Here is a 16683-nt window from a genome sequence, read left to right as displayed (position 1 = left end):
TGGACTTTTGTCCCAATTCATCAGATCTAATCTGTCGTTCTAATTTGGCTTTGAGAATGTATGTGTGTTTAATTTAATCTAATTAACGACATATTGGTGGAGCTCGAATCACATTTCTGCTTTGGATGCCTTGCAAGTCCCCAAATAAACCTGAAACAATTGCCAATATTTGCTTTCAAGAATCCTGTTAATATTTAAACAGGAAATCTGTCAACAGATTAATTGGTTTTCCTCCTTTCCAGCTGTTTCATGATCGCCTGAAGCTTTCCGTCATGGATCCATAAATGGCACCACGGAGGGCTTACATATGTACAGATGTGGCACGGCTGATAAACCAAGATATAAAAAAATGGAATTGGATGATTGTCTCTTCTGTTAGCACAAACAAACTGCAGTTCTTTGGTAAAGCACTGCCAGAAAACCGGAAAAACAAAGGGATTCCATTTAGAAACAGGAGGGTGTCATTATACTCATTTTTTTTTCATGTGAAATCTCTTTCATAGTCACTTTGACCCTAAGAAAAGCTCCCTGTGATATACAATACTCTTTGACTTATAACCACAATTGAGGCCAAAATTTCTGTTACTAAGCGCGATCATTGTTACCTGAGTTTTGCCCTGCTTTGTGGCCAATATTAAGTGAATCACTGCAGTTGTTGAGTCAGTAGCACACTAATAAGTAAGAAGGGAGAGAGGAAGGAAGGAAGATAGGTGTCAGGATTCTGGCATTTAATGCCATGTAAATCATGAGTCTCGAGCCAAACTTCCAAAACTTCCAAAGGGATTTATTGGGAGTTAACATGTCCGGCATTGCCTGGGTGTATCCGACTCCGAGACACATCATTAATTGTCACCTTTGACCCTGGTTTTCCCTCCACCCCCTGGGTGTATCGTAATTCATATTCTCCAATGGGACACATCCATAGCCCAGAGTCATCAATCGTGCTCTCCAGTTAGAATTTTGCACGGCAGAAACTTCAGTCACCTAGTTACTATCTTTCAAAACATTTACGGAATGCAGTTTCGGATTTGCAAGCTGCTGCACTGCTCCCTCTCCTCCCTTCCTGTTGGCAACTCTAAAAAGACCAGAGAAATAATTTTATGAGTTGACAATAGGGAAGGAGGAGGAGGGGAGGGAGGAGGATGGGGAAGGGAGGGAGGGAGGAGGATAGGGGAAGGGAGGAAGGAAGGAGGATAGGGGAAGGGAGGGAAGGAGGGAGAGAGGAAGGAAGGAGGATAGGGGAAGGGAGGAGGGAGGGAGGGAGGAGGATAGGGGAAGGGAGGGAAGGAGGGAGGAAGGAAGGAAGATAGGGGAAGGGAGGGAGGGAGGGAGGAGGATAGGGGAAGGAAGGAGGATAGGAGAGGAGGAGGATAGGGGAGGGAGGGAGGAAGTATATGGGAAGGGAGGAAGGGAAGGAAGGAGGGAGGGAGGGAGAAGGGAAGGGAAGAAAAGGGGAGGGAAGGGAAGGGAAGGGAAGGGAAGGAGGGTATAACTGTTAAAACTTCTTCCAAAATCTTTCAAGTGTTTGGTATCATCCGGCAGGCATTTTTTTTTTACTGTTGTTCTTTTTGAGTTTACCTCAACAAACTCAAAAAGTTTTGGTTCCTGAACTTGAAATGAGGATAATTAATCCTCAGTTGTATAATTTACAATTTCCTCAATCAACCACAGTGAGATAAAAGAGAGATTGTCACCTATTATATTTGCAAAACCTTACAGCTCTTTCATTTACAAGAAAGAGCGAGAGTCTGAACGAGGCGAAAACCGACTATCCCTCAGGATCCTCACTCTGGGTAGCAAAACAGACAGGACACTCCATCATTCAGTCGCGCCATTAGTTGCAGCCAATTTTATTTAACTCTTGTTTCAGGGCTGCATTGTTGCCTGACAGGGGTTCTCCAGCCTCACTGGGTTTCAAGAAGCTAAGCAGCATCGGATGTGGTTGGTTTTTGGATAGGAGAACAAAAACAGACACCAAGGACTGTCAACTAAAGTGGGAAGGCGGAAAACTAACCTTGAAACAGACAGGAGCAAACCACCTTCCCGCCATTATTAGCAATATTACATGAACAATAGTTTTAATGGCAGCCATTTTGATCTAGTTGTTAAGACACCAGACTAGAAATGCGGAGACAGAGAGTTCGAGTCTCACCCTAGATGTGAAATCTGGTTGGGTGACTTTGGGCCAATCACCAGGAGACCGGGAGTTCTAGTCCCACTTTAGACATGAAAACTGGGTGGGTGACTTTGGTCCAATCACCAGAAAACAGTGAGTTTGAATCCCGCCTTAGACGTGAAAGCTGGCTGGGTGACTTTGGGCCAATCACCAAGAGAGTATGAGTTCTAGTCCTGCCTTAGCATGAAAATCCACTGGGTGACTTTGGCCCAATCCCTTCCTGTTGTTATAGAAATGGCTTGAAATATTTAGAAGTGTAAAACAAAAAGGTGAAGCTGTATTATTATTTTTATTTTTTTGCATTCTTCTATACTGAAAAAAGGTGGAAGGCACTACCTTTTTTCCTTCCTTCCTTCCTTCCTTCATTCCTTCCTTCCTTCCTTCCTTCTACCTTCCTTCCTTCCTCCCTCCCTCCTCCCTTCCTCAATCTCTCTCCCTTCCTTCTGGCTTCCTCCTCTTTCTTTCTTTCTTTCTTTCTTTCTTTCTTTCTTTCTTTCTTTCTTTCTTTCTTTCTTTCCTTCCTTCCTTCCTTCCTTCCCTCTCCTCTCCCCCTCTCTTCTTTTCCTCCCTCTTTGTTCTTCTCTACTTCCTCCCTCCTTTCCTCCCCTTCCTCCTTTCCTTTCCTCCTTCCTCCTCTCTCCCTCCCTTACTTCTGGCTTCCACCTCTTTCTCTCTCTCTCTTTCTCTCCCCTCCCTCCCTCCCTCTCTCTCTCTCTCTCTTTCTTCGTTCCTCCTCCTTTTTCCTGTTTATATTTTCTAACCCTTGTTTCATTTATACTTTAATTTGAAAGTAAGCTTTAATAAAATGTTAATGGGATAAAAACAGTGTGCATCCACCCTATCTAAGACCCAGCCTGCTCGTGATTCTGCAGTAATAGCATCCAGCGACACGCTCCAGATAGGAACGGCTGTCCTGCCACTGAGGAATAAATGACATTTATCTACTGCAGGAAAACCGCCATGCAGCTGTGAACACCGCATTCTGGCAAATGGGCTGCCTCTTTTTACACCTCTTCTTATGGGTCTCCGGGGGTCACAATTTCTAGCAGAAAGTTTTAAGGACAGAAGCAAGCAATTAACACCTACAGTATGTCCTTGAGGGAAGGATGGCAGGTATGGGAGAACTTCAGAAAATAGGTAGTGAACTTCTACATTTGCTGTTGCAAGGGAAGATGTGGAAACTGGGTGGGGAGGGGGAGTAGAACTCCTTAGCATCAGAGCATGTTAATAATAATAATAATAATATAGGAAATACTAATGCTCTAGTGGTCGTTTTGACAAATCCTTTCTTAGCGAGCACCTAGAAGCCAAGAGGAACATAAGTGCCAAATTTCAAGTTTGTAGGCTTTACAGTTCTGGAGATTTTGTGACGATGCATGAGTGGCATTTCTCTCTCTCTCACACACACACACACACACACACACATATATATGAACACTATACAGAAGCCTGATGATGGCAGATGAGATTCTGCCAACGTTGCTACAACTTTAAAAGCACAACTACAGTGAATGCCGAACAAAGCTGAATGCCATCTATCTATCTATCTATCTATCTATCTATCTATCTATCTATCTATCTATCTATCTATCTATCTATCTAGCTAGCTAGCTAGCTAGCTAGCTAAGCTATCTAGCTATCTAGCTATCTATCTTAAGTTTTGGTACTTACATGTATGGCTCAGCTTTGTTTGGGTATTTTCCCACATCATTGTAGTTGTGCTTTTAAGCTGAGCATTAGATCTCATCTGCCATCATCAGATTCTCTATTGTGTTCTATATATAGTTACGAACACAATACAGAAGCCTGATGATGGCAGATGAGATTCCGAAACATTGCTACAACTAAAAGCACAACTACAATGAATGAACAAAGCTGAATGCCATCTATCTATCTATCTATCTATCTATCTATCTATCTATCTATCTATCTATCTATCTATCTAGCTAGCTAGCTAGCTATCTAGCTATCTAGCTATCTAGCTATCTAGCTATCTAGCTATCTAGCTATCTAGCTATCTAGCTATCTAGCTATCTATCTTAAGTTTTCCACATGTATGGCGTTCAGCTTTGTTTGGGTATTTCCACATCAGTAGTTGTGCTTTTAAGTTGTAGCAAGTTCAGAATCATCTGCCATCATCAGGCTTCTCTATTGTGTTCTATATATAGTTCGTCTGCGAACACAATACAGAAGCCTGATGATGGCAGATGAGATTCTGCCGTTGTAACTTTAAAGCACAACTACAATGAATGCTCAACAAAGCTGAATGCCATCTATAATCTATCTATCTATCTATCTATCTATCTATCTATCTTAAGTTTTCATGGGTACTTACATGTATAGCGTTCAGCTTTGTTCGGTATTTTCCCACATCATTGTAGTTGTGCTTTTATAATAGGGACTCCTTTGGTGGGAAGGGAACAGCGTTCCGTGTGCCTTTGGCATTTAATCGTGCGGTCACATGACCACGGAGACATCTTCAGACAGTGCTGGCTCTTCAGCTTTGTAACAGAGATGAGCACCTCCACCCCTAGAGCCGGATACAACTAGCACGTAGGTGCGAGGGGAACCTTTACCTTACTTTAAGGTGGAAACCTGAGCCGTGTACTTGCTGAACGAACCCCCTCATCTTCAAATTTCAATAAAATCCATTCGGAGGAATGGCCGAGTCATTAAGCCTGATATCATAATACAGCAATTAGAACTGACTTTCATCTTTGAAGGTTTTGATTGCAATTAATTAAACCGGCATGGCTTTCAAATGAAAAAGGGGTTGAGGCGATGGAGATAAGAGAGAATAGGGGGCAGGCTTTCTTTGAGAAATTCCCTCCCCAGTTTCAACTTTTTAAACCAACCGTAGTTCAGCAAGATGATGCACTTGAAGAACTGGTACAGAGTTCGGTTTGATTAGTTTAGAGAAAAGAAGGACTGGGGGTACGCGATAGCAGGAATCCAGTATTTGAGGAGCTGCCACAAAGAGAAGTGGGGATCCGTTTTGTTGGGAGAAATATCCATCTGGGTTCAGTTCCAAGTGGGGAGAAAGACATCGGAAACATGGAGGCTGATTGAAAAGATGGTTTATTGATGGACAGGAACACATGGGTTTGAGGTCCTGGGCAGCTGAGCACGTGGAGAGGAGAGTGAGGGTTATTTATACCCTCTCTTGGGATTTGCCCTTGAGCTTCCTGTTCCTGTGGCAAGAGCATGCATTCTATTGGCTGTAGTCAGACTCCCATGTGAAGTCATGTTTGCCTGAGTCAAGTTTGGTTGAACCTTGGGCTGATGCAATGTCCCCAGGTGATTTTGTAATGCAGTGAGCCCTGCTGCTAGATAACCCTACAATGTCCTGGAGGGTCATGTCTTAATCCCATCACCCTGGATTTGTTTTGTAGGTAGACTGGCCCATTTCTTCTTAACGGGCATCAAAATATCTGCTGAAGGCAGCGAGTTGAAGCTCTGAGTTTCTGTCTCCCTTAAGATTTCTTTTTTTTTTTCCTTTTATGGGGAAATATAATATTCTGCTTTTTTAATATTTCCTAAAATATTTCACTCTTCTAGGAGTGGTGTGGTTGCTAAGTTCATACCGCTTATTTTCCAAAGCACCAGAAGGCAAGACAAGAAGCAACAGACGGAAACTAATCAAGGAGAGAAGCAACCTGGAATTAAGGAGGAACTTCCTAACAGTAAGAACAGTTAAGCAGTGGAACAGCTTGCTACCAGACGTTGTGGGCGCTTCATCACTGGAGGGTTTTAAGAAGAGACTGGACAGCTCCCTATCTGAAATGGTACAGGGCAGTGTCGGTGAACCTTTTCAGCATCGAGTGCCGAAATGGGAGCCCAGAAATTGAAAGCTGAGCTTCTAGTTTCTGGCATGCATGCACGTGCAAAAACCAGCTAGCCGACGTGCATGCGTGCGCTAGAAACCGGAAACTCAGCTTCCTGGCATGCTCATGTGCACCAGGGAGCTGCTCTTCTGATTTCTGGTGCTCCTGAATGTGCGAAGACTAGCTAGCTGGCACGCCTGTGCATGCCAGAACCCAGAAGATGCCTGGCGTGCCGGGCATGATGGCTCTGCATGGCACTTCTCGCACTTGTGCCATAGGTTTGCCATCACGGAGATAGGATCTCCTGCTTGAGCAGGGGGTTAGACTAGAAGACCTCCAAGACCCCTTCCAGCTCTATTCTGATTGTGTGCCTGATAAGGTTGTTATATATCTGCCTTTTGGCCTTGAAGGTCTCTGCTTTTCAAAGAGGTTCTGCAGCAGCGTCCAGCTTTTTCTCCCTGACGGTTCTTCTAATTGCCGTAACATTGGCAGATAGTCTCAGGTCCCCACTGAAAAAGATTGCCCAGCAATTGGAGGACAGAATCAATTTGAAAAGTCTCCCCTGAGCCTGTATTTATCTTTCCAGTTCCTTAAGACAGACCTGGGAACTTTCTTATCAGGGTTAGGAGTTTCCCATTTTGATCTCCAGTGGGGTCAAAATCCACTTATTATCCATTACTGCTCCTTCATAGAGTGGCCTGGAAATATAACTTAAGGGACAGAGCTGGACAAAAGAATCAAAGCATCTGGAAATGAAGGTCAGCTTGGGAGCCAACTGTGAGAGAAAGGATATAACTTGGCATAACCAGGGAAATAACACCCACTCATTTGTTGTGACAGAAGCAATGGGGTGATGGATGCAGGCGGGGGAAATGGCATTACAGATATAAAGATAGAAACCAGAAAAAAAGGTTTGGGGTTTGCAAGCTATAAAAAATGTGGAATCTGGTGCAGTGGTGGGATTCAGGTTTTTTTACTGCCAGTTCTGGGGGCGTGGGTTGGTAGGCGTGGCAGGGGAAGGATACTGTAAAATCTCCAGTCAGAGGTGGTATTTGCCAATACTCCAAACTACTCAAAATTTCCACTACCGGTTCTCCAGAACTGGTCAGAACCTGCTGAATACCACTTCTGATCTGATGTTATCCATCGGTTAGGAAAATGAATAAGGTTTTGGGGCTAAGAATTGTTTTTTTAAAAAAAATACGTGTTTATTAAAATGCAATAAATTGCATGTATCCAGATTCAATAAATTGCATGCATTAGAATTAAATAAAGTATATGTATTAGAATGCAATAAATTGCACGTATTCCAATGCAATTAATTGCATTCATTAGAATAATTGCGTTGATTATATTTATACTATTAAATCTGAAGGAACAAAATAAATAGAGGCAAAATTGCAGAAACCAAGATTAAAAGAGATGCAGTAGGCAAGAATAAAATATCCATAACTCTACTGGGTGTTTGCAATTGTCATAAACGTTGAAGTTCATTATTTCCTTCATGGATTGATTGTACAGAACTAAGTTCATTGTGTCATTTAAAAGAAACTAGAAATCTCTATGTAACTGTGAACACGATATTAATATTAACACTATTTATCACTATACCAAAGACAAATGCACGTAATCAGGTTAAGGAAAAGAAGAAGAAATGAAATGGATATAAAAGGAACAGATGAAAAACAATGTTGAAAAATTACACAGTTTTAAATTCCTTCCTATTGTAGTTGGCAGTTAATTATATCAACATGTTTATTTGAATTATTTTTGATTGCAGTCCTTATGTTGATTGCTTTCCCATTAAAGCCATACCAAGCAGGCTTCTGAAATTATCTTTGTGATTTTTTTTTTTAACCCAGGAAAACTTCCAGAGCAAATGGGATTTTTCCATTTATATCATAATTATTTAGTTCTTCATATGCTTGTTGGAGATGCAAATTCTTGTGTTTGGAAGGATTAAGAACGATTCTGTCTTTGGAAAAATTTTTTAGAAGTTTTATGTTTTCATGTTTTGTGTTTTGTTTGTGTATGTTTGTTTATTGAAAATTAATAAAAAAAATTTAAAAAAAACAATTCTGTCTTTTTGATGCTTTGGAAAATAAGTTGACCCCCTCTTCTTTGTGACAGCCCCTCAAATACTGGAATATTGCTATCATGTTCTGCCCAGTCCAGGGGTGGGATTCTACCAGTTCAGACCAGTTCAACTGCACCGGTAGCTCTGAAGATCAGCTGAGAGTGAACCAGTTCACTCCGAAGATCAAGGTACTTCCTTTTCTCCCCCAATGATCAGCTGTTTTCCAAATATCAGCTGTGCTACACAATTTAGATTAGCTAGAAAGCAGGAAAACGTTGGATGTCTTGCTTTCCAGCTAATCTAAATGACATGGCACAGCTGATTCCTCCCTCCGTCGCTGTTGTATTGCTTTGCCTGAGAAAGAAGCTTCCTTGAGTCCCAGGAGGCAGAAAACGGGGTGTAGGGGGTGCTCCCAGGAGGTGTCATGCCCCTGTTGGAATCTGATTCTGAGGGGGAGGTCGAGCAGCTGACAGGGAGTTGGAGTGTGGCTCTGGTGGCTGTGGAAGAAACTGGGGAAGGGCACAGACTGGCTGGGCCTTCAGAGAAAAACCCCAGGCCACCCCCTCTTCATCCTAGGGCACACAGGGAGGAAGAGAAAAGGGAGTAACGTGAATTATGTAGGTTACAGGGGAGAAAAGGGCCCCGATTCCCTTCATTAGCTGCAGATGGAAAAACAGGATTTAAAAAGGGCATTTGCGCACAGCACCTTGCTGGAAGCAAAGCATGAATTATTTTGGTTTGTCAAGTCTTATCTGGGTTCCGGAGTCCTCCCAACTGCGTGTGTTTTGTTATCTTTTGAAGTCTGCAATTCCTTATCCTGCCCTGTCTCATTAATTGCTGCAGCGTGGTTTGTGTTGGCTTTTTATTTATAATTTATATGTACTCTGGGTTCGGACTGAATTTCTTCCCTTTAAACAACTGTCCTTGGGAGAGTTTTTTCTCCGGTCAATGATAACTGGACATTGGGGGCCAAGTGGGAGGAATTAAAGGGACTTTACCTACTTTTGCGACTTTGTTGCTTTTGTGCCACACCCTGGGTCATCACAGGAGGCTTCCCTGAGGCCCAGTAGGCAAAAAAAAAAACCCATGCCCACACAGTCACGTGGCCACCTGGCCACACCCACATAACCAGTAGTTTAAAAATTTGCATCCCACCCCTGCCATTGTCCTTCTTTTCTCTAGGTGAGGGGTGTCAAGGTCCGGGGGCTAGATCCGACCCACAGGGTACTTAGATCTGGCCCACAGGGCTACCCTGGAAACAGTGGACCAGCCCATGTGTGGCCCTCCCAGGAGGCTGTACCAGCCAAAAACAGAGTTTGGGAGCCATTTTCACTGGCAAAGGACTGCAGGAGGCCATCGTAGCCAAAAATGGAGCTCAGGAGCCCATTTTCACTGGCAGAGCACTTGGGGCCACCACTGGTGGCCCTAATATGATTGACACCCTGCCCACACCCATCCCAGTCCCCAAGGTCAAACACAACCCTGATGCAGCCCTCAATGAAATCGAGTTTGACACCCCTCCTCTACACTAGCCAACCCCAAATCCCTGCAACCATTCTTTATATGTTTTAGTCTCTGGGTCCTTTAATCATCTTAGTTGTTCTTTTCTGGACTTTTTTCCCAAGTCTCAATATCTTTTTTTATAATGTGGTGACCAAAATTGGATAAGGTATTGCAGATGTGGTCTTACTAAGGCTTTATAAAATAGTACAAATACTTTACGCAATGTTGGTTCTATGCCTCTGTTTATTACAACCGAGGATTGTATTACAGGAATCTCCTTGCTTTTACAGATAATCCTTGACCTACAACTGCAATTGAGCCCAAAATTTACGTTGCCAAGTGAGGCAGTTTAGTGTTTAGTGAGTATTTTGCCACAGTCCTCTCTGTCCAAAATGTGGACTTTGCTGTCTTCAAAAGAGAGACCTTTGTCTTTTAAATGCAGATGAACAGCTGAATCTAGCCCTGATGGGTTTGTGAAGTGGTTGTTTTGTTTCACCAATCTACAGATCTGCACATGGCTCACGGCAGTGAAGCTTCTTGGATGAGAAACGAAAAGTCTTGAAAGAAAAAACAGTTGCCTTCTGAAAAAGCACCTTTGGGACAACCATGACCTGGAGGATGGAGAATCTCTCTACAGCTTTTCGCTTCACAATTTAGGATGAACGCCCTTCGAATGGTGTGGGGAATAAAGAATGGATTTTCAGAGGAAAAATTGCACTACTCAGGTGACCCTGAGGACACAGATAAACCTCCAAGTAGCCTCCACAACCCTCTAAAAGGATGCAACTGTCTGCAAGGAATATAAATCCTTCAATTCCCCACCATCCAGTCAGAGTTGAAGGAGCTGCTGGGATGAGAAGTAAAATGTATTCGAAAGAAAAAACAAGAAAATCCACTTGCCTCCTGAAAAAGCACTTTGGGGATAGCAGATGGGAACTGATCAAGGAGAGAACCAGTGGTGAGATTCACAATGTTTTACTACTGATTCTGTGGGTGTGGTTTGGTGGGCGTGGCAGGGGAAGGATACTGCAAAATCCCCATTCCCTTCCCACCCCACTAACCTGCTTTCCAGCTCCATTCTCCTGTACAGGGCAACAAAAGAAGACCCAGCTGATCAGCTGAGACTCGGGAATACTCAAAATTTCCGCTGCCAGTTTTCCAGAACTGGTCAGAACCTGCTGAATACCACCTCTGGAAAGAACCAACCTACAGCAGAATTAACGAGAAATTAATTAGTGGAACAGCTTGCCTTCAGATGCTGTGGGTGCTCCATCATTGGAGGTCTTCAAGAAGAGACTGAACAGCCATCAGTCAGAAATGGGTGTAGGATCTTCTGCTCGGGTGAGGGGTTGGACTAGAAGACCTCAAGGTCCCTTCCAACTCTATTATTCAGTTTGCATTCATCACAATTGAGAGGAAATTTGGCAAATTACTTTTTTTGCTGTTGCAAAGCCTGGATCCAAGATGGATTCAGATGACTAACACTTTTTAAAAAATTAAAAAAAAATTTAAAAAATAACAGATGTTCCATGGTTGGACTTTTGCCAGTTCGATGCAGGAAGGATCAGATAAGTAAACAAAATCCTTGCAGGCAATTCCCAGACACGGTGTGATGCTGTCAGTCACCATTGACAGCTATCCACTGGGGATCCACTTAAGGTCAGACAGTGGGGAAATTATCCATCTGCTATTTTTTTCCCCCTCCAAAATAATTGGTTTTTCACCTGCATTGGTCTAGGATAAATGAGACATCCAATTTCCTGGCAAAGCCAAGGACATTGGCTTCAAATTGGTACCTATTTCTGCCTGTTCTACCATAGGAGAACATTTGTTAACTGTTGGTTGAATGAGAGTTGGAAGGGAACTTGGGGGTCTTTTAATCCAGAGGTTGCCAACCTTTTGGACCTCAGGACCACCAAACTCATAATTTTAAATCCTAGGGACCACTAACTGGTTCTGTGGGCGTGGCCTAATTTGTGGCTGTGGCTTGGTGGTCATGTGACTGGCTGGGCATGGCTTGTATGTAAATATTACAAATATTTATATAAATAGTGATTATTATTTTTTAAAGAGCAACTTTTACCCAGAATCAGGCAAAGCAGGCAGGCAGATCGAGTTGCTCACAGAATCATTCAGTGATCTATCTATCTGCCATCGGCTAGCTCAGTCTCTCAAATTTGCTTGCTGTGAGTCTGCACTCAATAATAGAACCTTCAGTCCTAAGGGAGGTTTGGCTGTGCTTAAAAGCAGAGCCAAAGATCTAAAGACCAGTTAGAAAGCAGGAAATCCAACCATTTCCTGCTTCCTAGCTAATCTAAATCTCCAGGCACAGCAGAACAGATGATGGTCGGAAAAAGGACAAATAGCAATTCAGCAAGCAAGTTTGCCCGGTAAGGAGTGAGTGTGCGGAGGGGGTTCCTGTGGGCCATGTGAGCAGCGCAGCCTTGTGTTTCTGCACAGCCTGGATTAATTGCTTGTGTGTGGGGGGGGTAGATTTCTCTGCAGCCCACCAAAATTTTCTCACCTCCCACCAGTTGGCGACTGCTGTTTTAATCCAACCAGAAAATCAAGCAGAAAACCCTATGCCATTTTGGACAAATGGCTGTCTAAGATCTTTTTAAATACCTCCAGTGATGAAGCTCCCACAACTTCCGAAGGCAACTTCTGTTGCATGGGTTGATTGTTCTCAAGGTCAGAAAATTCCTCCTTATTTCCAGATTGGCTCTCTCCTTGATCAGTTTCCATCCATTATTCCTTGTTTGGTCTTCAGGTGCTTTGGAAAATAGCTTGAGCCCTTCTTCTCTGTGGCAATCCCTCAAATATAGGAAGACTACTATCATGTCTACCCTGGTCGTTCTTTTCATTAAACTAGACATACCCAATTCCTGCAACCATTCTTCATATGTTTTAGTCTCTAGGCCTTTAATCAGTGGCTCTTCTCTGTACTTTTTCCAAAGTCTCAGCAACATCTGTTTTATAATATGGTGACCAAAGTTGGATGCAGTCTTCCAGGTCTGGCCTTACTAAGGTTTTTATAAAGTGGTACTAATAACTTCATGTAATTTTAATTCTATGCCTTCGTTTACGCAACCCAGGATTGTACTAGCTTTTTTGCTTGCTGCTGCACGCTGCAGACTTCCAAAAGATAACAAAACACACCAGAATCCAGATATGCCTTGACAAACAAAGATAATGCACACTTTGCTTCCAGAAACTTTGCCATGTGCAGTTTGCCTTTTTAAACAATCTTCCCAGCTGCAGCTAATGAAGGGAATCAGGGCCCTTTCCTCCCCCGTAACCCACGTAACTCACGTTGTTCCCTTCTCCATTCCTCCCTGCATGCCCTAGGATGAAGAGGGGGTGGCCCTGGGTCTTCCTCTGAATGCCCAGCCAGACTGTACCCTTCCTCCATTTCTTCCACAGCTACTGGAGCCACACTCCCACACCCTGTCAGCTGCTCAACCTCCCCCTCAAAATCAGACTCCAACAGGGGCAGGACAGTTGATCTCAAGCATGAATGATGCAAATTCCCTCATTTGCATATGACATCACTGGCTTCTCATCCCGTGTATTTAACACCCATGTATCACTAGAGCAACATTGGGCCAACTCAGTGGTGGGTTTCAAAACTTTTTCCTACCGGTTTGGCGTGAGCGTGCGCTTTGTGCGTGCGCCAAAGGCAAGCTTTGAGCATGCACAGCGTTTGCAACTCCCCTTCTGCTGCAAGCCCTGTGTGTAACCCAGCTGATACACAGCAATCGGCTGTGCCACGTGAAGTAGCTGAGGTTGAAAAGCGAGAAATAAAGGTCAGTGAGGTGTAAATAAATAAAGCTAGGGTGGGTGAGAGGGGGCACCAGCTGATCGTCGGAGCAAAGCGGTTCACTCACAGATGATCGTCAGAGCTACTGGTTCGGTTGAACCAGGACGAACCAGTAGCATACCACCACTGGGCCAACTAAAGCCTTGATGCTTGGGTATCAGAGGCACAGAAAGACCACAGATTCAATCCCTGCATCATACAGCAGGGGCAGAAAACAAGATTTCTGTTTCCAACCTTGCAAACCCGTTGACAGGCAGGACTAACAATGCTGAGTTAATTGGTGCTATTTCCATCTTCAGCAGACGGTCATATCTCAACAGTATTTCTGTTGGGTGATGTCATAAATTGTCCTGCAATTTAAAAAATAAATAAATTAAATTAAATATGGCTGCAAAAAGGAGAAGCTGTGAAGTTCACGCCAGCTCTCAAATCTTTGCTGCTGGTGTTCTCTAGCATTCCAATAAATTTATGCCCAGTTGGTCTCCCCATAAACCCACGTCAGCCTCAATCTAACAGTTCTGTGTTATGCTACTGTAAAGGTCTAATAGAAGAGAATATCTACATCTGGGGTCTATATCTGGGGTTGAACTGTGGGGGTCCTTAGTGCTCTCTGAGCTTGGTTGTTTGCTTGCAGACATTTCATGACCCTACTAGGTAACATCATCACTGCGAGGGAAGATGAGGTTTGCTCTCTGTTTATAAACAGTAGCTTGCCTCACTGGTGCTGGCTGGGTGTGCTTTTCTCCTGAGAAGTTCCTTGACTGGGCTACTGTTTAATACCCTAATCAAGGAACTACTCATTATCACTGATAATTTTACCTAGCCTGCTAATGAAATGTCTGCAAGTAAACAAGTAAGAGTATCAATGACCTCATAGTCCTCTTCCTCCTCCTCCTCCATTCCACAAACCCAATTCCCTTTTAGCACTGAAGATGTTACCAAGTTGGGTCATGAAACGTCTGTAAGAAAATAACCAAGCTCAGAGAGCACCAAGGACCCCATAGTCCTCCTCTCCTCGACTCCACAAACCCAACTCCTTTCTAGCACTGATGATGTTACCTAGTTAGGTAATAAAACATCTGTAGGTAAAATAACCAAGCTCAGAAAGCACCAAGGACTCCATTAATCAATTCTGGGATACATCCATAAAGTTTCCTGATTGAATTGCTACTTTATGGATCTCTTCTCCCACAGAGGTTGTGCTGAGTTTTATTTCCCTGCCGGATGAAATATATAACTGCTTGAAGCAAGTATTCTAATGCCGTGTTTATTTTAAATTGGATTCTTTAAAAAAAAAAACCTCCAATATTGGTTTATGATACGGTCTGTGATTATTACTTCCTGCTCTGTGTTTTATAAATTGCTTTTATTGATTACACTGGGGAGAGACAAGCTGGTTTGAAAACTTTGATGGATGAAAAGTGGGATAAAACTAGCCTAATTTGAGGCATTTATAACATACAGTTCGTATTTTCTATGCCTGTGAAATAGGAGAATGTGGAGGTGCCTGTCTATTAAAGAAGAATAAAGGAAAGGAAAGGTTGTAGGTGAGATTCAATGCATCTTGGAGTGGCCAAGGTTGAGGAACACCGATATAGAATCTCCTGCTTCAAAGAGGGTTGGACTAGAAGATCTCCAAGGTCCCTTCCAACTCTATTACTCTGCTATTTCTGTCTATTTTATTTTAACCTTGCCTCTTGAGAGAAGGATAACATAAAATGTTCCTTATTTATATATGTGTGTGTGTGTGTGTACACACACACACTGTTCTGACCCACACCTTTTTCCAACAAATCAAACACAATCCAAATAGAACAGAAACCTTGTAATGCTTCTGCAAAATCATTAGCTGTGATAAGCACAAGCCTTGCCAAACTGTGCCATACTTGCCAAAAGATAACAGACAAGAAATAATTTGCAGTACAAGAATCTTCAAATTCAAACTCAGGATACTGGAATGTCCATGAGCCTGGAGTTTCAAAACGTCTTTGCCTTCTGCAAAGTACATTCATTTCACACCTGGCTTTTATCTTCTTGAAGGAGGGGCCATTACCATGCAGCCTTACTCCTGAGTCGCCCATGCTGTTGTAGCTGCTCTTTCCTCTGAGCAATCCTGCTTGCACAGGCATTTGTCACAGGCTCCTCGGGAACTTCCTCATCATTGCTGCCAGCCCCCACAATCTGTGAAGGCAGCAGTCCACTCCCTAATGGTCCTGGTCCCTCATCTGAGTCCTCACTCTCCTCAGCCATCCACACCTGCTGCTGGCTAACCACAGCACACACATACCCTTTTCATCCATCAGAATAGAGCTAGACCTTGGAGGTCTTCTAGTCCAGCCCCCTGCTGAATCAGGAGACCCTATAACCATTTTGGACAAGTTTTAAGTGGCCTTTGAAATTTCTGGCAGATTTCAAGTGCCCTTTGGAATCCAGCCTCTTCCTGAATGTTTGTGATGCAATTTTCAGATCACACACTGAAGGCAAATTCAACAAAAAAACCATTGTAGAAAATAACATGGCCCGCCTAGCAGTTTGAAAGCATGCAAATGCTAGTAGATAAATAGGTACCACTCGGCCACATGACCTGGGAAGTATCTTTGGACAATGCTGGTTCCCTTGGTCTATGAAATGGAGATGAGCACCCATACACCCCAAAGTCAGACACCACGGAATAGGGGAAGTCTTTACATTTACCTTAATTATATTTTTTAAAAAAAATACAGAAAAAGGAGATGGATGAAAAAGTGTCCATATGGAAAGGAGGAATATTAGGATAAAAGTAAAAAAAAAAAAGCACTTGATTCTGAACAGAAGCTGACTAGAATAGAATGGGATGGGATGGAATGGGATGGGATAGAGTGGAGTAGAGTGGAGGAATGGAAGAGTGGGGGTGGTAGCAGGGATGGGCTACCCCTGCTACCAGTTTGCACTGGTTTGGGCAAACCGGATATGACTTTACATCTGGTTTGCTGAACCAGTAGTTGCAACAACTGGCTGGCTCTGCCCACCCTGCACATTCCAGGAGTCCACTCGGATCCAATGCAGACCTAGGGGGAAATTTCCTGGATTGGAGGCATATGAAACATATGAAGAATGGTTGCAGGAATTAGGTATGAAAAGAAGGACCAAGGGAGACATAAAATAGCACTCAGCACTAGCATTTAGACTGATGTACTGCTTTACAGCCCTCTCTAAGCGGTTTTTGCCTCCAAACAATCTGGGTCCTCACTTTACCCACCTCAGAAGGATAGAAGGCTGAGTCAACCTTGAGCCTGGTGGGATT

At 43.3% G+C, this 16683-nt stretch overlaps 1 long non-coding RNA gene across 1 annotated transcript in view; it reads left to right on the top strand.

Annotated features, from left to right (window-relative positions):
* Nucleotides 1-16683, top strand: part of LOC148126482 (uncharacterized) — a 456824-nt gene that overhangs the window by 13449 nt on the left and 426692 nt on the right. The gene's annotated exons all lie outside the window — the stretch shown is intronic.

This window comes from Pseudonaja textilis, chromosome 3 (assembly GCF_049901715.1).
Source record: "Pseudonaja textilis isolate UNSWEBS1 chromosome 3, rPseTex1.2, whole genome shotgun sequence".
Taxonomy (NCBI): Eukaryota; Metazoa; Chordata; class Lepidosauria; order Squamata; family Elapidae; genus Pseudonaja; species Pseudonaja textilis.
This window is presented reverse-complemented; position numbering and strand designations above follow the sequence as displayed.